The 18,398-nt window shown below is 50.8% G+C and overlaps 1 protein-coding gene across 7 annotated transcripts in view; it reads left to right on the top strand.

The window, feature by feature from the left end:
- Positions 1-213: 213 nt before the first annotated feature.
- The window catches only part of PLD1 (phospholipase D1), a 75,886-nt gene continuing 57,701 nt past the window's right edge, over positions 214-18,398 (top strand). For 2 of the 7 annotated variants that reach the window (XM_056358182.1, XM_056358177.1), the window contains exons 1-3: positions 427-567; positions 6,740-6,939; positions 7,805-7,975. The gene's annotated coding sequence lies outside the window, so the exon portion shown is untranslated. Of the gene's footprint in view, positions 331-412; positions 572-6,739; positions 6,940-7,804; positions 7,976-9,074; positions 9,246-18,398 lie in introns of those variants that run through there. The other 5 variants (XM_056358178.1, XM_056358179.1, XM_056358181.1 and 2 more) reach the window with 5 other exon arrangements.

Raw genomic sequence — 18,398 nt, 5'->3', positions numbered from 1 at the left:
AAAAATAAAACATGAGGAGGAACTTCAACTCAGGAAGTGTTGCTTTTAATTTAAACAAGTGAACATGTGCACCTAGGGGTATAAAACCAGGGGGGAATGATTCAGAGAACAGGCACATCAGTAGAGCAATATTATGTCCAGAAGAGATAACGAACTTCTACTAAAGTTGGAAAAAATGCAGTGGCTTTAGTTAGAGCACGCTCGCCTAGCCCTGCAATGAGTAAGGCACTTGTTGCAGAGCATGGAGCAGCCTCACCTCCGGCTGATCCATCCTCAACCGGGCTGAGTCACGGGTGCAAACGCCGGCACAGGGCTGCTCTGGGGAGAAAGGTGGTGGTGCTCTTCTGCTTGAGGGGGTGGAGGGGGTTTCAGGAAGCCTGGAGGCTTTTGGGGAAGGAAGTCTGGGGGACGAGCGACCAGGGGATCTGTGCGAAAGCGAAAAGAAGTAGGGGAGGAAGGGCTGGCCGAGACCTGGAAGTTGTTTCTGGTGAAGAAGCGGGCTGTCGGTGGCCAGAGGGGAAGGCAGTGCCGGCGCATGGCGGTGGCTCCGTGGGCTGGGGTGTCCCCGTGAGTATGTGCCGGGGGAGCGAGGCCGACGGGGCACGCCTGGGCTGCCTCCGGGGTGGGAGCTGTGGCCGCAATGGAGCCCCAGGAAGGGCTGCATCGACACTGAGCTGGGAAATCGCTTTTGGTTTGGGAAGTGCTAAACCATCCTTGGGGCTTCAGTGGTGACGGTGCAAGCTGGTGGCAGCTCCAGGGACGCGGGCACTGGCTGCAGCCTGGGCTTGGCCGGCGTGATGCAGCGTGAGGGGTGATGGGGTGACGGGGTGATGGCTGCCGGTGCTGCAACGGGTAGGGAAAGAATACAGGGCTGAAGAGGCATCAGACAAAGTTTCAGCGGTCCGTAAGGCTGTGCAGGGACATTTGCTGCTCTTTTGAGGACAGAAACATGGCCGGCGGTCAGAGGGTGGTCTCTTTGGCTGAGGAGACGGTGACAAGATCCTATGTGAAATTCTGAGATGCCACAGCCCTGTCCCCCAGAGCCACACATCAGGGTGCTACTGTGTGCCTGGGGTGGTGGGGGGCATAGCCCCTCCAACCCCAGCAGGGCAGGGAGCCTGTGCAAGGGGGGAGATGCCCAAAGCTCTCCGTTACCAGGAAGCTAAAGATCTTTCAGGCTTACGCTAAGATCATTTATTTCCTCAAGGAAAATACTGCAGCCCAAAGTAATCTGCAAGGAGGTGTCTTAAGATTTTCCCAAGAGAGGAGTTGTTCCCCCACAATAACACCAGGAATAGCCCCGAACGAGCACCCCACAGCTCAGCAAGCAGGGTACAGCTGGCGTGGCTTGAGTCACAGAAACAGAGAGTTTTGACATTGCGAGGGGAAAAAGAAAATAACGGTGCATTCTGATGGCAGTCACAGGAGAGACTCGCTCCTTTCAGTGGCCTGGTGCTGCAAAATACCCCCTGTACGAGACAGACGTCTCTTCTCAGGAGTTTGAATGGCTGTTCTTAGCTATTGGCAAACTTGGAGTTAGCAAAACAGACTCCTCTTTATTTTCTGTAAGTGTAATAAATATAAATGCACTATGATAAAGAATCAATGGAATATAGTGAGTTGTTACATAAGTAAATTCATTACATTTTGTTCCCAGACAACGGAGACAAAGGGATGCTGCAGCAAATGCCTCGCAGTGATAGAGTTTGAGTAGGGAGAGGAAATTAGATCCTGTTTCTGAGAGGGGAGAGAGAGTGAGGGTTTGTGAATGAAGAATGAATCTGAAAGGTGCTGCTTCCCTCTGTGCTCAAATACCAGTAAGGTGAATAACAGTGGAAGCTGCAGCTGGAGAGGGCACTAGGGGTCACCACTGTCTTATCTATGTCATCCGGGTTTAATTGTGAAGAAAGATAAATAGATAGATAACATGATAGAAACCAAAGCCAGGCTTTTTTCTTTTTATTTATTTTTTTTATTATTTTTTATTTGTCGGCCAGACAGTTTGAATTCATATCTCCGTTTTCTCCTCCTGCCTGCTTTCTGTCTGTCTCTCCCTTCAAACAAACCCGGGGAAGCCTGTGGGCTGCAGCCAGGGGGGATGCTCTAGAATCAGGGGAGTTGCATCAAAATTCCCTCTGTGCAGCTCCCATTTATTTAGAGCAAAGGTTAGGCAAGTCACAAACGCTGTCAGTCAGGCAGAATCATGTAGCAGCCTTGGCATGTTTCTGCAAGTACTGCAGAGCAAACTGATGACTGTAATGAATAGCACCCTTGTAGTCCAGAGAGTAACTCCCGATACGTTTTGCTCTGCCTGACCAACAGTCCCGTGTCTCAAGATCTTTCCTGATCCTGATTTTCCCCTATCCAAATAAGTATCCCCGATTGCTCATGGAAGTGCAGCTGATACCTGCGCTGGAAGGAGGATTGGGTGTTGGGGTTGTGAAGAGAAGTGCAGATCCTCTTCTCTGACACTCTTTTTTGACCCCGTGTCTAGGAAGTAACCATTGGTGTGGGCTGAATCTATCAGCTTTGTTGGGATAGTGCATTTTAAGGTGGGATGCAAGGTGTCTAGGGAGAAAGAGTATTGCTTTACTGAAGCAGATGATTTGTCTTGAGACAGACAGGTTTCAAGCATAGAAGACCCGATGAAGGTATTGCACCCCTGCCAGTCTGCTATTTTCTAGCTGTAGTAACTGATCTTGCAAGATGTAGATTCCCTTTTCTCCGCAGTTAAGTTATGGCAAATTGTGGTGGATTTTGTTGCATGATATTGCGGAAGCTGAAAGTTCATGTGAACTTGAAACCTGACTGGACAATTTATTGAAAGAAATAGCTGCCAGGCACTTCTGGCTTGGAAAGTCCCTTGCTCACAAATCCCTGGAGACAGGGAGACTCCCAGAGAAGTTTCCCCACAATCATGCTCTGTTCGCGTACTCCTTCCTAAGCACCACTTATAATTCCCTTGGGACGGCACCCTGGGATGAGATGGTGTTCAGCCTGACGTGGCACGCATGAGAAGACAAGCACGGATGTGCATTCTTCGATCATCACAGCGATGATCAAGCTGCTCAGAGCACGTTCCTGTACAGGCTCTTTCCGGGGAAGCGTGGGGGCACACGCGGTGCTGGGTGCAAGCACAGGCAGGGCACCCCTGTGCCACCAGCTTCTGCTGGCTCCAGCCCGGCCATTGCTGCGCCTTGGCTCAGGGATGGCTCCGTGTCAGCTCAGGTACACGTGGGCTGCAGTCACGCTAGCATCCGAAGGTGGGGGAGTTCTCCGGCTCTCTATTTTAGGATTTTATGTAACATCCAGCTTATATAAGCCTTTGTCTGTTAACGAAATGGGTGGAGCGTGCCTTGCTTGGATTCCTCGCTAAAGAAGCGCTCGTTACTTAACTCTTACTCAAGGGCTCATTACATACTTTAAGAATATTTTAGTTCCTTTCCTGTCCTGACTTGACAACAGTGGACAAATGATAAAATGTGTAATTCACCCTTTAATGAGCTGCATCTTGGAATACATTAGAAACAGTGCTGTTGAGGTAGGTGAGGGAAAAACAAGGCGTACCCCAAACCCTGGCCCTGCGTTGCGTCTTGCTTTCTTCTTGCTCCCTCCTGGCTGGAGCGAGTTTGGCAGTGCTGGTAGGGAAGGAAGGGTGGTTTGCCCTTGCCGGCGTGGCTTGGTCCGCAGGACATGCCTGGGTAGCCGGTGCTGGTACAACCCCCTCCTCTTCAGCACAGCCAGGGCTGCACCCAGCACCAGTTCCCAGGCAGAGGGAACGGGGAGGGGGCAGCAGCACTGAGCACCCTGCGGGCAGGTGTCCCCATCCCAAAGCTGCAGTGGATCCCAGGAAGGTCACACTGCTCTCTGTCCTTAATAAACACCTTTCCAGATCTGGGCTTCAGTTCTCCAGCAGGTAAAGGTGGGTCATATACTGCTGTGTCAGAATGGTAAGGCATTAAAAGCTGTCAGGTGCCCAGATCCTGCGGTGGAGAGGACTGTGTAAACTGTTTTTACATAAACTTGTTGAGCTCACTCAGACCTGACATGCAAGTTACTGTAGGGCTTTAAATAGAAAAACAGTGTGTGTCTTAGCTTAACACCATAAGGAGACGGTTTGCGCTCTCTCCTTCCTCCAGATACTGTGCCTCATACTGACGTGCTTGGCATTTCTTTAAGTTTTATGAATTACTGCAAAAAACCACCCTCCTTTTGATTTTTTCCTCCCTCTTTTTTTTTCTTCTTAAAGCTGGCATAGCCCTCCCTGCAGCCCTGCCCGCTGGGGCTGCACGGGGCAGCTACCACACGGTGGCATCCAGGTATCTGCGGAATGATGTGCCAGCGAGGAGACTTGCAAGGGTTTGGGTTTTCATTGTGCAAAACCAACTCTGAGATACAAGAAATAATCTATTACTTTAGCTCTGAGGCCCGTTTCTGTCCCCTGAGACTCTTAAGGGGTGACACAGATTGGAGATGCACTGCTGCAGGGAATATCAAGCTAGAAGTGGTATCTCATGTTTTATTTCATATATATATATATTAATTTTTACTCTTTTTTTTAGCTTTTCATTTACCAATTTCATTCACACCCGGCCTCGAGAGGAGGAAAAAAAAACCCAACCAAACCCAAACAGAGAGAGCTTTGTTTTTGTTTCCATGGGAATTCTGTGAGAGGGAGGGTGTGAAAGAAAACTGAAATATTCCGGCCGAAGCTGATAAGGTTCGGATCCTGAGCAGCCCTGGGGCTGTCCTGTAGGAACGAAAGTCCGGGGGGTCCTGCTGTCCCCTGGCCATGCAGGTGGGGAGGTCTGGGACAGGGCGGCAGCTGCTGCTGCATCACGGGGAGCATTACCGTGCTGCCGAGCTGCGCCAGAAAAAGCGATTTGTGTGGGAGAAGATATGACTACAACTCCCAGGAGGCACCGTGGCCAACTCAGCCCGTCATGTCTAAGTGCCTTTCATGAAAACTTCCTCCTCTGCCTCTTCCTCCAAAGTTAGGAGGGCAATTGCGGTCCTTGGAGGGCAGGGAAAGTATTTGACAATGTGATTTCCATAAACACCCCTTCCCCCCCTTTTCCTTTCTGGTCTTGTGGGACAAAACAATAAAAATCACTTTTTTTGTGCATGCCTGTGGCTTGACGCCAGTTGGCCCACATTAGGGCGTCTCTGGGCTGCGCCATCCTTGGCAGCATCGCCAGCGGCTGCCCCACTGCAGACCCCACAGGTCTCCTGGGGTGCCTGGTGCGCACGTCCACGGGGATTAGTGGTACATCCACAGGGCTCCACCGCCCCCTGCGCGTGTTGTGGTGGTCTGGGCAGCTGGAGCTGAGCACCGTTCTGTCCCATCCCTCTGTGTGCCTCATGGGAGCAGGTTCCAGCCCTTTCCCTTTGCACTGCTCTGCAATGGCTACAGCAATCCCCATCTCCAGTTCCTGGTGAGGTGATGCTCAGGCGTACAGGGTACACCAGCCCTCTCCATCCTCAAAGAGCTGCAGAGTCACTGTGTCACGGGGCAAGCCAATGACGTCTGCAAACCTGGCAGAGGAGTGGTAAATCCACCACCACTGGTGGACCCTTTGCTCTACAGAGGCTGGGACGGGCCGCGGGAGCAGCCGGCAGGGTGGTGTCCCCCTCACACCATGCCAAAGCCAGCCCTTATCCCACTGCCAGGTGGTGCAGCCAGTTCCTCCCTGCCTCGGGGCTCTGTGGGCTCCTGCCCAAATGGCACCCAGCTCGGGGGAAAAGCTACTGCCCAGTTTTTGCTGTAGTTCCCCTCTGGTCCCCATGGCTCTGCAGAGGCATCAGCATCACCCGTGCTTGGGGCCGGGGAGCTTCTCTGAGGCTAAACATGCGGGACAATGTCCTGCAAGTTGTCTGCAGATGTGAAAGACAGGCAGAAAAGCACTCAACTCAAGCAACCGATGGTTGTTTTGTTTGGTTTTGCCATCTTTGATACTTCATGTATCCAGGAACACGTGGGCTGTGGTGACCGGTGTCAGCTGAGGCAGAGCGGCTTGGCAGTGCTGGGCTGGGGGGTAGCGTGTTATTTGTAACACTGCAAAAAACAGTGCTGGAGTTTGTGCTAGCGGAGCTGTGCTCATTTAACAAGGGAAAAGCAGCCCAGTACAAAAAAACCTCTACAGGTAAACCCTTGTATTTAGATGACATCTGTGCTCAATACACCAGATGGATCCCTGCCACGACTCCACTGAAACTACCGAGGGCCCTTCTGCACCCTAACCTTTGGGAAAAACTGCTTTTCACCACAGAGTGAGAGTGCTTTTCTGGGTGCAGGAAAATGGTTTGAGACGTCTGGAGAAGTTGATGGCTTTTTTGTGCCATCACATGCTAGCTCCAACCTGCTCTGAGGCCAGAGTTTGGCATTTTTCTAGTGTCTAGCAGCCACTGTCCCTGCTTCCTCCCTTTCCCCCTCTTTGTGTTTGCTATGCCAAGTAGTGACCACGACTGAGGATGAGGTTCTTTTTTTTTTTTTAAAAAAAAAGATATCTTTTTCTTTTCCTGAGTTATCTTTCAGTTCCCGGGTTGGGTTTGGTGTGCAGCAGCATAGGCTCCTCAAAAAGCCCTTCTGCAGGTGTCTCTGTATGCCTCATATATCCCCACTTTTGGCCAGGTCATTAGCCATGGCAACAAAAAGTTTTAGAGAGAAGAAAAAACATGAATGAAGTGCAACTAAATAACAAAATAAAAAATTCCTAATATTAGCACCTTGGTTTCGCAGATTGCAGTGACATCGATCCCTGTGTGACTGGCACACAGCGCGCTCTTTGCACCGGCATCAAACATTAAATAAGAAAACTTCACACCCTCTGTGACAGCAGTAAGTGCCCTCTGAGGGATGTGTGGAAGTTCCTGAAGATTGAAAAGCAGCTGGGAACAGAGAACCAAAGAAGCCCTTGACAGACAGAGAAATTTTTCATGGTTTGTGGCAAGTATCCACTCTATAAATTGCCTCTGGGACAGGGCAGGTTACGGGGAAGTGTAGGAAATCGCTAATGGACACAGGCACAACAGCGTTTCTCCTGATAACTGTGATAACAGAGAGAACTGTGGGTGGAGAACCTTCTGTGTTGTGCTCGGAGACAGGAATTGTGCTACACAGAGGCCAAAATGCTCATCAAGAGTGTTTGCTCTCTTCTGCTACTGGTCTAACCCTGCTCACAGTGACTGCCAAAATAAACCTAGCATCAGAGAAATTAAATATGCATCAACTGAGCTAAGGTTTATGGATCTGTAAAGTTTTGCCCGAATTCAGCCAGCCAGTTGCATAGGAGATGAGCACTAAAATGAGCGCTGGGCGGGTGGGCAGGGGTTTGCTGTGGAGAGAGTTGTTCCTCCCTGTGTCTGAGAGGCCCCCTCCCCACAGCAGCGTGCGTGGACAGATGTGCAGAAATGGGAGACAGTGGAGGTCCCCTGCAGCCCGCTGGCCTCCTGCCCCAGGAAGCCCTGGGGTTAGCAGCGGTGAGGCTGGAGGCTGGCAGAAACGGGGCAGCCCAGGCAGGCAGGTGCCCTGAAGGATGCTCCCCGCCATCTGTCCACCGATTCCTATCCGTTGGCGTTGGCATGAAGCCCCTCTGCAGTGGGGGGGAATGTGTCCTTCTCGAGCACAGCTTTGCCCGCTCTTTGGGACAGAAAGGCGATGCCAGTGATACAGGGTGACTTACCATATTTCCCACTGCCCCTGTTCTTTGCTGCAGAGTTCCACCCTGATTTTCTCTGTTGCTTTGTTCTCTCATGACACTGAGCGTTACAAATGTCTGTGCTGTCTTTTTCTTGCTCAATACAGACGGCACTGGTGAGCCACCCTGACTCACAGCTCTCCATAGATGCTGAGTGTAGCGTTGCTTGAGCTCAGCACCGTGAGTTGAAGGAAGCTGTGTTGCAATGCTGTTGGGGACCCACCTTAGATTTCTGAGTTTGATATGAAGCCTGAAGCACGTCACTCACGCTGATTTTGGTAAGCGAAGTCATAGTAAACCCAGTGTAAATGAGCAGAGCCGATGTGTTGCAGTTGTGCCCATGAACAAAGCCAGTACTGTTCCAGTGGAGAACGTGGGGATGCTTCAATATGGCACGGCCAGAACAGGGGTAGAAGCTGCCTCTGCATTAGCCGTGACCAAAGTTGGGTTATTTATCTCACAGAGATTTGAGGACCACGGTTCAGTTCCTCACTATTTTAAAAAAAAAAAAAAAAAAAATCCTTCAAGGAAGAAAAATATCATTAACAACCATATTGAAACCTTGCTGAAGAGACAGAATTCCCTGGAAAAAGTCAGCAAGACGTCCCCTGTGCAGCTGCAGCGGTGGAAGCCGTAGTGCTGCAGACAGGTTTCAGGCATTTTACCAGCATGCCAGTCTGCAAGACTGTGTTATAGCTGTTTAACGTATGGAGGATTTTTGCTTCTCTGCTTGCCAGTTCAATGGCTCCATAAGCACATTTTTTTTTCTCTCTCTCTGAAAAATCTGCTTCTTTGCATGTTAAAAAGGGTGTATGGGAAGTAACATGAGAAATGCAGCATGTGCAGGCAAGTACCGCTCAGATACAAACAATATGTGACCATAATTATCCGCTTGTCTTATGCTAAAAATAACATCGCATATGTACTTAATTCATTGTTAATTTGCACTGACTTTTTCATTTGTTCCCCTCGCCAAATGTAATTTCTTGGCGGCGGCAGGGGAAAACTGACTTCTCCCTGTTGGAGTAATTGGGCTTCTGCGAGGAGAGTGCAACAGGGGGGAAATCCGCGCTCCCTGTGAAAGCTGCGTTTGCACGAGTGTGGAGCAAATCACTTTGAGCCCCTGTACTTGCAGCTGTGAAGTCGAAACAGAAAAGCAGTTCATGGGTCATTTCTTGATTATTACTTTTTTTTTTTTTCCTCCCCCTCTGCTCAGAAGTGCCCAGCATAAAAAAAGGGGCAGAACTCATTAAACCGCCCTGCCCTTTTCCTCCACCCTTCCTGCCAGCATCCCACTATTCTCCTTAACTGGCGGGGAGTGGTTTCCCTTAATTAGCAAGTGCTCATAGGCTGCAGTGCCTTGTGGGCTGGGTCGCCCTTCTCCTCGCCTGCGGAGCCGGGCTGGATGCTGGAAGCGCGGGGCCGGGCGGTGCCGGGGAGCGCGGCGGCTGCTCGGGGGGGCTCCGCCGGCTGCCGGGCCGCCGCGTCCTTGGGAGAGCGCCCGTCTCTGCCAGCGCCATGGGGCACCCGCTTCCACCGGGGCAGGAGGTGGGTAGAGAAAGAATTGGCGCTCCCGGTGCGCTCCCGGTGCGCTCCCGGTGCGCTCCCGGTGCGCTCCCGGTGCGCTCCCGGTGCGCTCCCGGTGCGCTCCCGGTGCGCTCCCGGTGCGCTCCCGGTGCGCTCCCGGTGCGCTCCCGGTGCGCTCGGCTGGCTGCGGGGCCGTTCGGGGGAGGAGAAGGCGGTTCCTTCCCCACAGGACGCTTATTTTTCAAGTTCATTCCCTGCTTGGGCTCTTGGCTGAGGCAGGCGTTGCCGCTGGGAGGTGTTTCTCAGCCCTGCAGGGCATACTCGGGATGATTTACTGGTTTTCCATGGGTTTAAACGGGTGGGTTTGGGTCCAGCGAGGCTGCCGAGCCTGGGCCAGGCTGGTGTCATCTGTGGGGGGTCTGGGAGTCTGGAGATTGTAGCTTTGCGTTTGCTGTGAACTCAGCGTTTCAGAGATGTACTTGGCTGGTACGTCTCCAAAGCCGGTGAAATTGTGTCTGTGCCCTGTCCCTTTGAGCAGTTGCTGTTTTGGGACATGGGAGAAGCCTGAGGGTTTCCTGGTGTGCTGGCAGCGGGCTGACATAACCCCTTCTGCTGAGCTGCCAGCTTGATTTTTTGCAGTGGAAGCCTTTTCTGCCTGTTGCTTTTTTTCTTGATTTGGCATGATGCCCTTCCTTGGTGTAGGAGGCTGCTCTTCAGAGCTCTTCAGCCCCAAACACCTCTACCTGGCCTGGGCAGTGATTCGAGCCGGTGCAGCTCCGTTGACTTTGGGAGTGTTTTGCCTGCGCGGTCAGGGCTGACACGGGCTCCCTGTGCGCAGCAGGACAATACGTACTACGTGTCCAGGTCTATGTGGTCTCCAGATCCCTCCTTTGAGTAAATCTGTGCGACGCCTCTGAAGTCAATAGAGTTACGTGGCTGTTGGAGGGGCAGGCACTGGCAGTGTAGTGGGGTGGACGCAGCTCTGCTGGTTTGACATTTGGTTGGAGATTGTAAGTAATGAGGTGTCGTGGCTAGGCTGGTGTGTCCATGGCTGCTGGGACAAACACTCCCCGTTTGCCTGTGGTGCTGTGTTTCATAGCTGCCTGTGTTTGCAGCGTCAGGGGGGACTCATCTTTGAGTGTCTTCAGTCGCTCAAGAACTTGTGTTTTCGTTCCTGTGCTGCCTCTGGCATTTGATAGTGTGAGCTCATGCCAGAGGCTTGCAGGTAACCAGGGAACTTAATTTCTGACTGCCTCTTCGCATGATGCTCCCAGGAGTGTTAGCTCTGTGGCTTGGGTCTCACAGCCAAATCCTGCCCAGCTTTGCCAGAAATTGGGAAGCTCCAAGTTCAAGCCTGTGGGCCCCGGGCCACCCTTCCTTTTCAGCTTGCCATCTGTCTTTACTGTGAATATGCAGAAAGCCCCCTCCTTCAGGGTAAGTGTTTCTGTGCGATGCTGAGAGCTGCCCAAGGGTGCTGGGATCCCTGATCCCCGCTCAGGGGGGTGAGCGCTGAGCACTGTCGTGGGATGGTGGCTGCCACCCCCTTTGTGTAACTGCCTGTGCCTGCGGCTCTAAGGGGCCCTTCCTCCTGTCCTTTTGCTGCAAGATACCACCAGAACTGTAAAAAAGGGGTTTTGCAGTGGAAAAATGTGCCTGGGCTCCACCTGCTGAGGGGTGCAGCACATGGGAGACCTGCGGGGTGTCCCCATCGCCCATCTTCATGCAGGGTTTAGCTGTCTGAAGGGCTGAGCCCCCCCGGTGCTGCCCTCCCCTCCAGAGAGGGGGCCAGCCCCCGGCTGGGTCAGAGCTTGCTGGAGGAGAGGCTTGAGGCTTATCAGAACAGGTTGGGGAAAACCCCGATCCCTCTGAAAAGACCTATTAGAATCTATAGAGATTCCCTGTGCGCTGTGGTTCAAATGATTAAATGGAAGTTGGAGAGGTACAGCTGTTTAATTTTTTTTTCTTTTGCCAAGGCTTAGCTTTCCTACTTAGAGAAGATCAAAGGGTCTTGCTTAAATACCCATTTGCACATTTAATTTTGTCCAGATACATAGCATCCTTGTTTTCAGGATTATTGAAAATTAGTGGTGAGGCTCTGGTCTTACTGGAAAAGACTTAATAAAGTGATTTCTGCTGGGGGCTGTGATGCTCTTTTTACTGTGAGAGGCTTGAACTCCTGCCACAAATAATGCTGTTACTGGCAGGTGTCTCTTGAGCTTTTGCAGCTGAGGAAGAGTTTGCTGGGATCAAAATTGCAGCTTCTTTAAACTGCTGAAGATACTGTTTAATATAAGTAAAATTATGAGCGCTGGGTAGGTACTCTTTGCTGGTAAAATCATTCTTTCATGAAGCAAGCTGAAATCCCATGCCTCACCTAGAAGTTTTTACTGTTTTTCTTACTAGTAGCAAAGTGTAAAGGCTTGTGTCAACTTGACATTGTTATCCCCTGTAATTTATGAGGTGCTCTTTACGCTGCAGGTGTGTCTGCAATAAAGATCCTGTGTTTCACAGTGGGCCAGCTTTCCAGCAGGGATTTAAGAAATCTCTTCCATGATAAACCATGCAAAGAAGAGCAGCTGTGTCTCCTCCGCCTGCTAGTTAGGCACTGAGCTTGGGTTTTTACAGTTATCCCTTCTCCAGCAATTGATTTAAAGCAAGTTAGCAAAGCTTCAGGGAAAGAAACATCAGGGGAACGCACTTAACTGCCAGTATTGCCACAAACTTCATTCCCTTGAAATGAAATTGTAAAGAAGGTATCGGTTGTTAATGCTCACACAAGCTTCTAGATTTATCTTCTCTATCACTACCTAATGAACACCCCGAAGGATGAGGCCCCAGCCTGCTGTAGTGAGGCATCGCGCGCTGTTAGGGGACGGACCCTTCTGTTGCCTGTCTTGCAAACAGGTGGTTCCTTAATTTTGCATTGGAACAGCTATTTTGAAGCAAGTAGTTTAAAAAAAAAAAGTTACAAAAAAGTGTGAGTGGGAACAAGCATTGTACAGTGGCCTTAAATCTGTGTGTAGCAGCTGAGGAAGCAATTTGATTTTCTTCTGGGTGTGGAGTTGCTGGAGTATCTAATGCCAGTAAGCACCTGGGCTTAGCTGAGGCTGAGGAGGGTGAGAGCGAACACTTTGTGCCTTTTCCTCCCATTGTCTGGCTGACAACTGATGTGTTTTTAACTTGCTCCCACATGCCCTGTACCCTGAAAACTCTCCTGCAGGGGCTGGGAGAGATTCGGTCACGGCTGTGTGACTGAAGTTGCAACTGTGTTCTTTTTAATTTCCCTTCACAAAACCTTTGCCAGCTGCCTTTTTTTTTTTCCCCAAAAACTTCTGGTTTTGGTTTTAGGTGGTGGTGGTGGGGAGTTAGGGTGCGTTTTTTGTTTTGTTTTGAGCCTTATTCAGGTGGTGCTTGCCATGCTTTTTCTGCACTCTGAGATGTGGGATGTGTGAGTAGCTGGCATGCAGCCTGGCTTCTTTGCACCTGACTATATGGGGGCAGCCCTCAGCCCTGCTGAGCTGCACAACGGATATATACATACATTATAATCAGTTTGAATAAAAAAAAAAAATAGTTGCTGAACAGGTATTTAGCTATGTGCCCCTGCCCTGCCACTCTCATGGAATCATGAGCATCTGCCTGGTGTACATACCAGCTGTGTGTGTAGACGCCCTGGAAAGCAGAGGATGGGGGGGGTGGGGGCGTGGGGATGGAGGGTGAAGCTCTCTTTGCCAGCTTTTCTTGACAAAAATATTTTCCATGCTGCTCCCTGCCCTGCTTGGCACAGGTTGTCCAGGCTGGCAGGAGGCAGCTGTGGCCCTTGGGGCAGGGGACATGTACCCTTATCCTGGCTCCTGTGCCTGGGGGGACCAAACAGGAGGGAAACATGGATCCGCAGATTGGGGATTTGATATGTGCGTACATATATTTGTGTGTTCAAGATCCAGTTTTCTCTGTTTCCATGCAATAATAGTGGGAGCTATCTCATAGCTGGGGTCGGCATCGCGTGCCGTTGCCACTGCCCTGAGCGCTTGGCACATCCCTCGCTCCTCGGCCCACACCACACGCCGCGGTGGCATTTAGTGCTTTCAAGATCCTTGAAGCAGATAAACACCAAAACCCAGGGGTTTACGTAACGAAGGAGTGGGCTCGTGTCTGTCAGACAGCTCGCCTGCGCTGGGGTGCCACGGCCCCCAGGCACCCATCTGCTGGTGCAGGGAAGCGGGGAGAAGTGTCTGGTGGCTGCTGCTGCCACGCTGGAGAGCCAGGACCCCAAGAGGAGCTGGGACAGTGCCAGGCATCCCCCTGGCACATGCTGCCCCCTCGCCAGGGGAGGGGAGGAAGCCATGCGCCCTGGCAGGGAGGCAAGCTTTGCCTCTGGGAATAAAACCTTGTAATTTAAAAACATGTCTGTCTTGCATGAGCCAAAGTAGATGTCAGTGTGGGAAAACTTGCTAAAAAGGGGTCAGGGAGGGGAAGGGAGCAGCTATCAGAAGGACCCGCTACAGCAGCGAGCACAGCGTGCACCCATGGCAGGCAGGGTGACAGTGCCGCATGTGGTTAGGGGTCATTGCCAAAATGGGATGCCGGTTTTTAATATTGAGATAATCACCTTGAGATAGCAATCTTAATGGGCTAATATGCTTGCTTTGTTGCTGAGAAAACGTGGCCAGGAGTGGGGCTGGCCGGGAGTGAACCCGGCAGCGTCTCCTTGGCACTCATCTTCTCGTCGGCACTAAAGCCATCGTTGGCTGCATGCGGCATTCGCACCTCTGTGCTCTTTGGTTGATTGTGTTTCTGCAAGCATTTTCCCTTAAAACTTTCCCCTTGTGTTCTGGGGGTGCAGTGTTGACCTGATTGAGCTCCAGCAAATAAAATCATGCTACACCTGTAGTAGGAACTGGCAGCAGAGTAGCCAGTTTGTATTGGTTATCTTGGTTAATGCTGTCCCTTCCTCCTCGCCTCTTTTCTGGCAGAGAAAGCATAGATAAAATAAGAAATGATCTTCTGCCCTAAGGGGCGAAGTCTCTAGGGAAAAAGCCTGTAATAAAAAGGCAATGTGAATAGTGATGGGGCAGATCTTTTGCAGAAGAGAAAGAGCATCACTCCGCTGCTCACCCTGGGCAAGCTGGGCTGGGGTAGGGAAAGCCCCTGAGAGAGGAGGTGCAGAGCTAAGGATGAAAACCCTAATCGCTATTTGTAGGTTTACTCAACAGGAAGACTTGGGTTTTTTTCTTGGGTATGGAGTTCTGTTTGCACTATACTGGCAGCGGCGAATATTCATGGTGTTATTTTTCTGGTTTACACCTGTTGATGGAAAAATAATTAAATTGTGATTTCTTTGATTGTGTTTTCAGGTCTGTGAGTGGGCCTGATTCCTGCCTTAGACTATTTCTGCCAGTGCAATGAGCCCTTGTGCAGCCCTGATGTGAGGATTTTTTTTATTCCCCCCCCCCCCCCGGTGAAATAAGAAAAACCTGCTGACAAACACCTGGTGCTTTCCTGGGCTCCTCCAGGCAGATGCGGGGGGGGATCCCGGCACTGCTCCCCAGCTCCGGGGGCTGTTTACAGCTCCCTCCCCACGGCTGGGGAAGGTGGTCTGGGCACAGAGGGACCACTCTTCTCCGGGACGAGCGTTCCAGTGCACAGAGACAAAGGGCAGTGTCAGGCAGACAATGTCCCTCAGAGCAGCGCCCTGCCGGCCTCTGTCCAAGCCTGTGCAAGCGGGTGATTCACAGCCAGTTGGTGTTCCTGGCTGTCTCGCGTGTGGGAACTTGCTCCTCGGCTCTCCCATCCATCAGGGTCCCACCGGCAGCGTGTCCTGGGGCTCTTCCATGCTGCCAGCACTGACGCATCGCCCAGCCACTTCCCAGAAACTTCTCCCACTTTACTAGCCAGGCTTCTGGGAGGATTTTAAAATCTGAAATCCTCATTTCTTCTTCTTTCCCCTGGTCTTTATTTCCCCTGCCCAGAACACAGCCCTTGTGCGCACACACTGCGCTGCTCTCGGTCAGGTGCAGCTGGCAGCACAGGCGGCTTCCACCATCGCTGGGTGACTTTGCTTGCAGCCTCCAGCGATCCCCGCAGGAAAAATAACCCAGCACGAGTACTCTGTTGCAGATTTCCAACGCTCTCAGTAACCTCGGGTGTTGTGGCTGTGGCAGTACCTTGTAACAGTGTCCCACTACCTGGCTAAAGGCAACCTCACGGCTTTTTTTTAATTAAAAAAGAGTAAGTTTTCTCTCTTTCAACAAACTTTGAATGTGCCACACAAGAGGTAAATAAGTGGATATTCTGGGCCTGCATTTTCTTTTTTTCTTCAAGTAAGATGCGGTTTCATGATGCAGTTGACTTTTCTTCATGGAGAATGCAAATCTGCCTTGCTTGGTGTTTTCTTGGGTGCAGCAAGAAGCACCCGTGGGTGCTGGGGTCTCCAAGGAAGCTCAGCTGTCCTCTCTCTGCCACGCAGGGCTGCTGAAACCATTTGGAGAGCAGGCAGTGCATCATAGTCTTTTTGAAAATAAATGCTTTAGTTTCTCATTGCTTTTATTTTCTAAATGTCTATTTATGTAGTCCCCATGAGATGTTCTGAAGTGTATTTTTCCATGACACAGGTTTCCTGCAAATTGATTTTTTTTTTTTTGCAAGTGTCCCACCCAGTGTTAAGTCTTAACAAGAAAGAATAGTAGATGACTCACTGTGGCTTTGAAAAGTCTGCGGTGAGACCCGATTCCACTGAGTTTTGGCAGCAATTATGGCAAATGAGCCATTTTGTTCACTGGGAGAAAGAACCAGTGAGATAAGAACTGCTGTCTGAGCCGATTCAGGGTTTTTTTTTCCTCTCCCAAAGCTATTGCTTTTCTTCTGCCAAACAGCTTTTTTTTGTACATGTAGAAAACAGTCTGCAGCTACCTTTCTGAGCACGGCTGGTCCAGAAGGTCGTGGCAGTTGAGGGGGAAAAAAATATTTAATTTTTGGCTCATGGTGTGCAGCAGCCCATCTTGTGCTGAGGTCTGGAGGGTTAAGCTTGTGAAGTTGTAACCTCAATGCTCTGATTTCTTCCAGGAACGTGTGGCGAGTACCATACAGGAGTTTTCACAATGTGAGGGAGAGCTGCAGGGTGTCTCTGGCTTGTCCAGACGCCTGCATTGCTTGTGAGGTGGTGGAGGTCTGGTACATGGGTAGGGGAGAGGGATGAGGGGGCAGCTGAAGCCTGAGTTGAGTTCAGACATGAGCATCATCTTTCCCTGCCTGCCGTCAGTGTGCTGCTGTGCCGGTTTGATGGGAAAGGAGGAAAGAAAATTATATTAGAAGCATCTATTTTCTTCTAAAAAAGCTGTCAGTATTGTCAATGTGTGTAAATGAGCTATTTTGCATAAATTTGCAGGTGTTTAGTTGTGTTTAAGCAAGAAACATAGGGGAGCTATTCTGTTTCTGCAAGTTACTTCTTTGTAACGAGCAATTTTCTATTGAATTTGCCTGGGTTTGATTTTAGTTCGGCAGGTACCAACCTGAAACCTCAGCCATTGTTCCAGAGTTATTTGTGAAACCAGAACTGAGCTTCTGTAATTATTGATCCATTATCAGAACTGAGCAGAACGCCTCGAGGTGTAGAAAAATTAACTTTTCAGTACCTTGGGTACCCTGTGTTCCGAGTGCTGTTATGATCCCATGGAGGGTCATATGGAGATGCCATGGAGTCTCCTTGGGAGAGGCTGGTTTGCAAAGGCACCTGAAGCCCTCCAACAGGGCTTGTGGACTTCATGCCCTCACCTTTGCCCTCGGAGCTTGGCTCGCAGCTTCTCTTACAATTACCTTGGCATTTCCCCAAGCCAACTCTTTTCGTCTTGATAACTACATGTTCTCAGATGTTTGTTTTAGCTGGCCAGAGAGAAGGAAAACGCAGTTTCGGGGAGGCCTTACTATTACCCTAGATCCCCAGGTGAAGCTGTTGGTCAAGTGGTTGGAGGTTCTGACGGCTGCCTGTGTCGGTGCTTGCTGGTGGCCACGGCAACCGCTTTTGGAAACGCAGCGCAGGAGCAGGCACGCACCCAGCTGTCCCCTCCAGCATGTGTTGTTGCTGGCCCTCTGGGCACAATGCCTTGTTGTACAGTGGGCTTGTGGCGCTGCGTGCCCCAGCTCGATGCTGGGAGCTGAGGCCATTGAGCACTGCAGCTCTAGGGGTAGGCTAAAGAATGGAAGTTGGACAAGGATGGAGACATCAAATTTCTTTGCAGTTTTAGCCAGAATACATGAAACATTAAATGCATTGTTCAAAAACGGCAACAACAAAATTATTAGGGAACTTTAGTTTGGAAAGGTGCAAAATCCAGGTTTGTGGGCAGGGGTACAGAGCGTTTTGGGGTGATGCAAGTGGCTGCCCTGTGTCACAGGGCTTTCACCAGTGGCTCCAGCCCAGCTGCAACATAGCCTTGCTGAGGCAGCTGGAGGTGTGTGGTGTCCCCAAGGTGCCACAGCTCCTCTCGCTCCCAGGAACCAGACGTTCATCCTGTGCTTTGAGTTTACCAAAGTCCACCCCTGACGCACTGTGGGTGCAGTAAGCAAACAGCTTAGCAGAGGCTTATGTTTGGTGTGTGTGGTGGCAGGATTGATTTATGCCACCAGGAAACATCAGCACGGGATGGCACCGTGCAAACATCTGTGTGGACCTGGGGGCTGCTCAGGTGTGCAGATGGGCAGCACCCGTCAGTACTGCATGTGGGTCCCAGCCATGCACCCTGCACTACTTGGCTTTTTTTAAGAGGGACAAAAGCAGCAATAAAACCTACGTGGTGGTCACCCCTGCAGTGGTTGTCCTTTAAGCTGGTGGTACCCCAGGGAAGCTGTCCTGGGAGATAAGCCTGTGCCTTGGACACCCCCCCAGGCAGGGGAGGGAGCTGGAATGGGCTGCTGCTTGTATGGGAATGCTGCGAGTCCTGCACTGTGGTGCTACCTTCCTGCTCCATCATGGCCTTCTGCTCATGCCAAATAATTTTCATTAGAAAAAAAAACCCCAAAATATGTTAGGAATTCCATTAAAACACCAAAAAAAGCCCCACCAAAAAACACCAACCAAAAAATCAAGGCAAGGGAAGTGGCATTTTAGTAGAGCAGTGAAACATTAGTAAATTATCTCAATCTGCTACTCCTTGTTGCTGTGATACATTCAGCAAT

The sequence above is a fragment of the Falco biarmicus genome, chromosome 13 (assembly GCF_023638135.1).
Source record: "Falco biarmicus isolate bFalBia1 chromosome 13, bFalBia1.pri, whole genome shotgun sequence".
In the NCBI taxonomy this organism is placed as follows: domain Eukaryota; kingdom Metazoa; phylum Chordata; class Aves; order Falconiformes; family Falconidae; genus Falco; species Falco biarmicus.
The sequence above is the reverse complement of the archived record's forward strand: the minus strand, read 5'-3'. Positions and strand labels throughout refer to the sequence as shown.